This window comes from Myotis nattereri (genome assembly GCF_964212035.1).
Source record: "Myotis nattereri genome assembly, chromosome: 15".
NCBI classification, from domain to species: Eukaryota; Metazoa; Chordata; class Mammalia; order Chiroptera; family Vespertilionidae; genus Myotis; species Myotis nattereri.
In genome coordinates, this window is record NC_138090.1 from 2,222,824 (window position 1) to 2,229,149 (window position 6,326).

Sequence of the window (6,326 nt, forward strand, 5' to 3'; positions counted from 1 at the left end):
GCTGAGGCTTGGTCTGAACCTGGCTGCTTCCCCCTTCTGTCTCCATCCTCCGCCCCGCCCCGCGACCCCGCCCACCATGCGGCCCCGCCCACCCCGTTTACGCCCCGCCCACTGTCGGGAACGCCCCGCCCACTCAGGGCACGCCCCGCCCCTGTGGCTGCCTCCCAGGCTGGCTGTGAGCAGGGGGCAGAGGCAACCAGAGGCCCCGCAGGAGGTGGGGGGTCCGCCCGCAGCTGCCGGGAGTTCCTCTCCGGGGGGGCGGGTGCAGGGGAGCCCAGCCTCCGCCCTTCGCCTCAGCTTCCAGGGAGGAAAGAACTCACTGGCTCTTTCCGGAGGTGTGGTCGCTGCAGCCCCGGAGCGCCAGCGCCAGCCGGGGCCCCTTTGTTCTGCTCGGGGTGAGAGCGCAGCCGCCCGCTCTCTCCCGGCACCGCCTCTGGGCTCCCCGCCTTCCGAATTCCTGGGGGAGGGGTTGTCCTGGATCCCAGTTCCCCCAAAGGGTGGAAAACTCACCGCCCAGGACATGGCAGATGCTTTTCCTCGGAAAACAGCCAGACTTGCTTTTTTAAAATTACAGTTATTTTTTTAAAAAACAATATGTATTTTTATTGATTTCAGAGAGGAAGGGAGAGGGAGAGAGAGACATCAGTGATGAGAGAGAACCATGGATCGGCTGCCTCCTGCACGCCCGTTACCAGGGATCGAGCCCACCACCCGGGCCTGTGCCCTGACCAGGAATAGAACCGTGACCTCCTGGTTCCTAGGTTGACGCTCAACCACTGAGCCACGCCGGCCGGGCCAGACTTTTGTTATATATTTATTTTTACAGTCCTGTGTTTTGATTTAAAAATGAAAACAAAAAACCAGAAGCAGGGCCTCCCGTTGTTGTAGCACCGAAATGGTCCCCTTACAATTATTTTTACCTTGAAAAAGTGTTAGGAAGTAAATCCGAATGGAGTAAATGTGAAGATAGAATCGACCCGATTCGTCAGTCCATGAACTGGACGGCACTCACCACAAGTCGAGGGCTGCTCGCGGGGCTGCACCGCACAGGATGGCGTCCCAGGCCGCTAGCGGGTGGGCAGGGAGGACTCAGCAAAAGGCAGGGAAGGTTGTTTTAGCCCCGAGGGGGGCGGAAGGACAGCCTCACTACTGCTAACCAGGAGCTTCCAGGTGGTCTGTAGAGAGAGGTGGAGGTTACAACATGCTGGGTTTGCAAGTGGCTGGGAGCAAATGACTCCATTGTGGAGGAATTCTCCCTTCCTTCCTTCCTTCCTTCCTTCCTTCCTTCCTTCCTTCCTTCTTCCTTTTCTCTTTTCAACAAAAGTGGGCTGGTTTTCAGAAAAATACCAGCCTGCCTGTGTGGCTCAGTTGGTTGGAGAGTCCTCCCGTGCACCAAAAGGTCGCAGGTTCGATTCCCAGTCAGGGAGCATACCCCAGATTTCAGGATTGATCCCTGCTTGGTGGTGTGCAGGAGGCAGCTGATCAATGTTTCTCTCTCCTTTTCTCTCTCTCTCTCCCTTATCTCTATATATAAAAGCCTAAGTGACCAGAACAACTGATTGCTATGATGCACACTGACCACCAGGGGGCAGACGCTCAACACAGGAGCTGCCCCCAGCCCCCGATTGCTGATGGGGCTGGCTGGCTAAACTCCTGGTCCCTACCCCCAGCCGGCAGGTCCCGATCACCTGATCGGGGCTGGGCCCTGGGCTGGGACAGGGGACTGGGGGCGGGTGGTGGTGGACGCAGGCGGCAAGGGAAGGAGGAGGCAGGGAGGCGAGGAACCTGATTGCCGGCCAGGTGTAGGGACCCCACCTGTTCACGAATTTCGTGCACCAGGCCTCTAGTATATATATATTAGAGGCTCAGCACACGAAACTGTGTGCAGTAGGGTCCCTAGGCCTAGCCTGCGATCAGGGCCATCTTCTGCCCGTTTGCCAGTCCCCAGTCCTGCCCCGCCGCTGACATCCACCCTGGTTCCCCGTGTGGTTCCTGGATCGCCATCCATCGATGGGAGCCTGCGGGGCGGGGGGACCAAGAGGTCTGCCTTCCGCCCACTCACCTGTCTCCAGTTGCTCTCCAGGCCCCAGTCCCGCCCCACGGCCACCCACCCCGTTCTCCATGGTTCCCCGTGGGCCATCCAGTGGTCAGAGCCTGGGGGGGGGGGACTGAGAGGTGGTCAATGCACCTCATAGCGACTAGTTGATCGGTTGAACGGTCGTTCTGGTCCATACGCCGTTATGGTCGCTGGCCTTTTATTATGTAAAAAACTCCAGCGTGGGGGATACGCCCCTGGTTGGCTGGGCACCCCGTACATTGTCCCTTAGGCAGGGACGTGCCCACAGCGCGCATCTTTGGGAAGGGCCGCCCTGGGTCTGAGGGCGCCTCCAGGTGGGCGGAGGACCCGGCAGGTCAGGGGTCCGGGCTCTGCCCTTCTCCGTGGGTGCCTGGGTGGGGGTGCCCCATTCTGCCACAAGAGGTTCAGCCTTCCCAGCTGACATCCTCCGCGTCCTCCACCAGCTCTGGAGCCCAGCCCCGGAGGCAGGCGGAGTGTAACGGCAGACGATTTCCCGTGTCACACGCACACCTATTCCCTTATCAGATATTGATCGTACTTCTCGTGCACGGGACACCTCCTCTCTCTAGGAAAGTCTGCTCCTCTGGGGTTCCCGTCTCGGCCACCGAGGTCGGGGCGCCACCTGCTGTCCCTGGGGCGTCAGTGCAGCCTCCGGAGCCGGTGGGATCCCCATCCGGCCCCCGCCCACCCGCCCCGCAGGGACAGTGAAGTCCCCGGGAAATCCGGGACCCCGATCTCTCGGGAGCAGATGGCCAGGCCACGCGCGGATGCCAAGTGCGCGCATCTGTGTGATCGGCAGAAAGGCCTCCCACGGAGGGCGGGGCCTCGGAGGCAACCGGGAAAAAGCGGGCAAGTTGTTGGAGCTGCTCGTAGCTGCGCTTTTCTCGGACGTACGGGCTCCCCACGGGCGGCTCCAGGCAACCAGGGGCGCCGGGTCCGCTCCCCCGGCGTCGCTGGGGTGCAGGGCGGCGGGAGCTCAGTACACGGCCGATGAGTTGATGCACCCACGCCCTCTTTCTGCTGTTTGAAGAGGAGGACGCTGGTGCCCAAGATTCGTGCAGGCAGCGCCCCCCGGTCCACCGCCCCCCGCTCCCACGCGTGGGGGGCGGCTCCCCCGAGCGCTCTTTCTCCGCAGCCTCGTGCTGAGGCCGGTTCGGTGTGCCCCGCGGGCGCCTGCGCCCCGACACTGCCACCTGCTGGAACGGGGAACAGATAGCGCCAAGCCCGCTTAGGTTTTGCAGCTGGAGGGGGGGGTGGGGCGTGGGGCGGGGGAGGGGGGTCTGGGACCCGCCCTCCAGGCCTTAGTTGGTGTCTAGCTTTGGTCTTTCTGAGCTGCAGGCAGGGCGGTGCGGGTCAAATAGGAGTGCGCAGGTCCCACCCCAGCAGATCTGTGCATGGGTTTGGGGTGGGCCCTGGGCATGTGTGTGTGTGTGTGTGTGTGTGTGTGTGTGTGAGAGAGAGAGAGAGAGAGAGAGAGAGAGAGAGAGAGAGAGAGAAAGAGAAAGAGAGATAGAAACATGGATGATCAGCTGCCTCCTGCACGTTCCCACTGGGGATCAAGCCCGCATCCTGGGCATGTGTCCTGACCTGGAATAGAACCAGTGACCTCTTGGTGCTCAACCAACCGAGCCGCACAGGCCGGCAGGCAGGCAGGCGTGTTTCTAACGGGCACCCCTGAGTCTGGTCCTCCAAAGGTTGCAGGCCACTGCACCGGCATCAGAGGACTCCTTGGTCTAGCCTTCTTCCTGCAGCGAAGAAGTCACAGTCCTTGTGCGCTGTGAATTTGGGGCTAGTCTGTCTCTCCCCCCCGACCCCCCACCCTTACCCCCCTCCTTCCTCTCTAAACATCAATGAGGACATCCTCGGGGGAGGGTTAAAAAATGTCCGAGAAGCTCTGCTTCCCATGAGCCTTCTCCCTCCGACGCTCAGGCCCGTTCCCCTCCCGCCATGGTGTGTGGGGCAGGGGCCACCCACCCAGTTTTACCAGCCCCGTCGCCTGTTCTGAGGCCTGGGGCCCCCCAGGTTTGGAGACACAGAAGAGGCAGCGGAGACGAGGAGCGAGGCAGCTTCTGCCCTTGTGAGGTGACGGGTAGGACGCTGCGCCCCTTGCAGCACCCAGACGGGCTTTGCCGGCTCTTTCTGGGTCCACCGTCCATCCTGGCCCCTCCTGAGGGTTTTGAGAAGTGAAGCTTTAGTGACTCAGGCAGGAAGGGCGGCCAGACAAGAGGGTGCCACCCTGTGGCGGGAGCGGGCATCCCGCCCAGACGCAGCTGTGAGCGTGAGGCGGGAGAGGGACCCGCAGGCGGCTGTGATGATGGGCAGCAGGAGCTGAGTCTTATGGAGCCTTGTTATCTGCCGGACGCAGGCCCAGCCCTCCCCACGGGCTAGTTTATTTAAAACCCACACAAGTGTGGAGGAGGTGCCCTTGCCATCCCCGCACCCCAGGGCTGGGGGACAGAGAGAGAGGAGCCGGGGTCCCTGGGCAGTGAGGCTCCTGCCTGCCCCCAGTCTAACAGTCTTGATGTATTTCCTCAGCGGCAAGAGGAGCCCTTTCTGGGGCAGACCCCCCACTTTCAGGCTGTTTTAATTTTATTTTTAAAATATTTGTATTATTGATTTCAGAGAGGAAGGGAGAGGGAGACAGCAACACCAATGATTATTGATCAGCTGCCTCCTGTACGCCCCCTACTGGGGAGCCCACAACCAGGGCATGTGCCCTGACCGGGAATCGAATCGTGACCTCCTGGTTCATAGGTCGATGTTCAACCACTGAGCCACACCAGCTGGTCTTAAATGACCTCTTTTAAAGGGACTTAAAAGGCAGAAACAGAAGCTGAGGCATCAGAAGGCAGTGACCGCAGGAGCAGCGGGTGGCTCGGGGCTTGAGGCAGCAAGTTAAGGCGAGGAGGCTGTAGGGACCCAGAGCCTTGGAGGCGGCCCCGGAAGCTGGCGCCGGCTCATCTGGGCGGGTGGGCGGAGGCGGCCAGGTGATTTCCGGCGAAGCTGGATGAGCCGGAAAACGGGACCCACGGGTGCTGCTGGGCGAAGGGCCATCGCTGGGGACGCCAACAGGAAGCAGCGACAGGTAGGACCAAGCCCTCTCTCTCTCCCCCAGTTCCTGGTCCCCCTTCAGTGCTTCCATCAGCAGCACCTGGCAGGAAGCCAGCGGGCAAGGGAGCCGTGGGTTTGCCCATCTCAGCCCCCCGGGCGCCCAGGAGAGTGTGGGGCGCGGCTCTGTTGCTGAGAACAGTAGCGTAATAAGCTGAATACCGGAGGCCATGGCGTCCGAGGCCGTGATCAGGGCGCCGAAGGACAGCCCCACCTTTAGTGGGGTCCCCCTTGGGACCAGGGGTCCCCTAAAGCATTGCCTGGAACCCAAGGACAAGAGCGTAGGAGGGACCCCTTGCGATTTTGTTTCCTTCCTCTCTCCTCCGTGGCCTTCGCCCCCTGCCTCCTGCTCCCAACCCTGGCCAAATCGGGCACACTGTGTTTTTTAAATAAAGTTTTATTGGGACACCCCCCTCCTATTTGTTTATGGGAGTTCACTTAGCGGAACTCCCACTGCACAGCCCAGTCAGGGTTCGCCGCGTGGGAACGTCCTGTGCCTTCAGGCGGCATTCGCAGGCTCTCTCTCTCTGCAGCACCTAAACGTCACTTCCTCTTGGCACAGTCTTCTGGAGGGAGAGGGGCAGAGGAGCTAATTAGGGAACCAGGTGACCGCCTCAGACCTCCAACCTTCCCCATTTTGCCCCACTCCCTGTCCCACCCCCTGGAGGAAGCTGGAGCCTGTGGCTAGCACACTTTCTCTCTCTCTCTCTTTTATTTTTAAAATTTGATTTCAGAGAGGAAGGGAGAGGGAGAGTGAGAACATCCATGATGAGAGAGAATCATGGGTCGGCTGCCTCCTGCACGCCCGCCCCCAGCTGGGGATGGAGCCTGTAACCCCGGGCAGGTGCCCTGACCGGGAATTGAACCCCGACCTCCTGGTTCATAGGTCGATGCTCAATCACTGAGCCACGCCGGCCGGGCACTCTCTCTCTTTTGAGAAACTATCGAAAACCATTTGCAAAATAACTGTGATTCTGTGATTGCTTTAAAATGGGGGGTTGAGGGGCAGGGGGAGAAGCAGCACATTTTGCAATCACCGCGGGTGACTGACTGCCCGGCTCACTCAGTTCACGGCGAGTGCACGTGTTTGCCGAGGCCCCTGGAATGCGTTTTCTGGGGTCCTGTCACCAAAGCTCAGGCG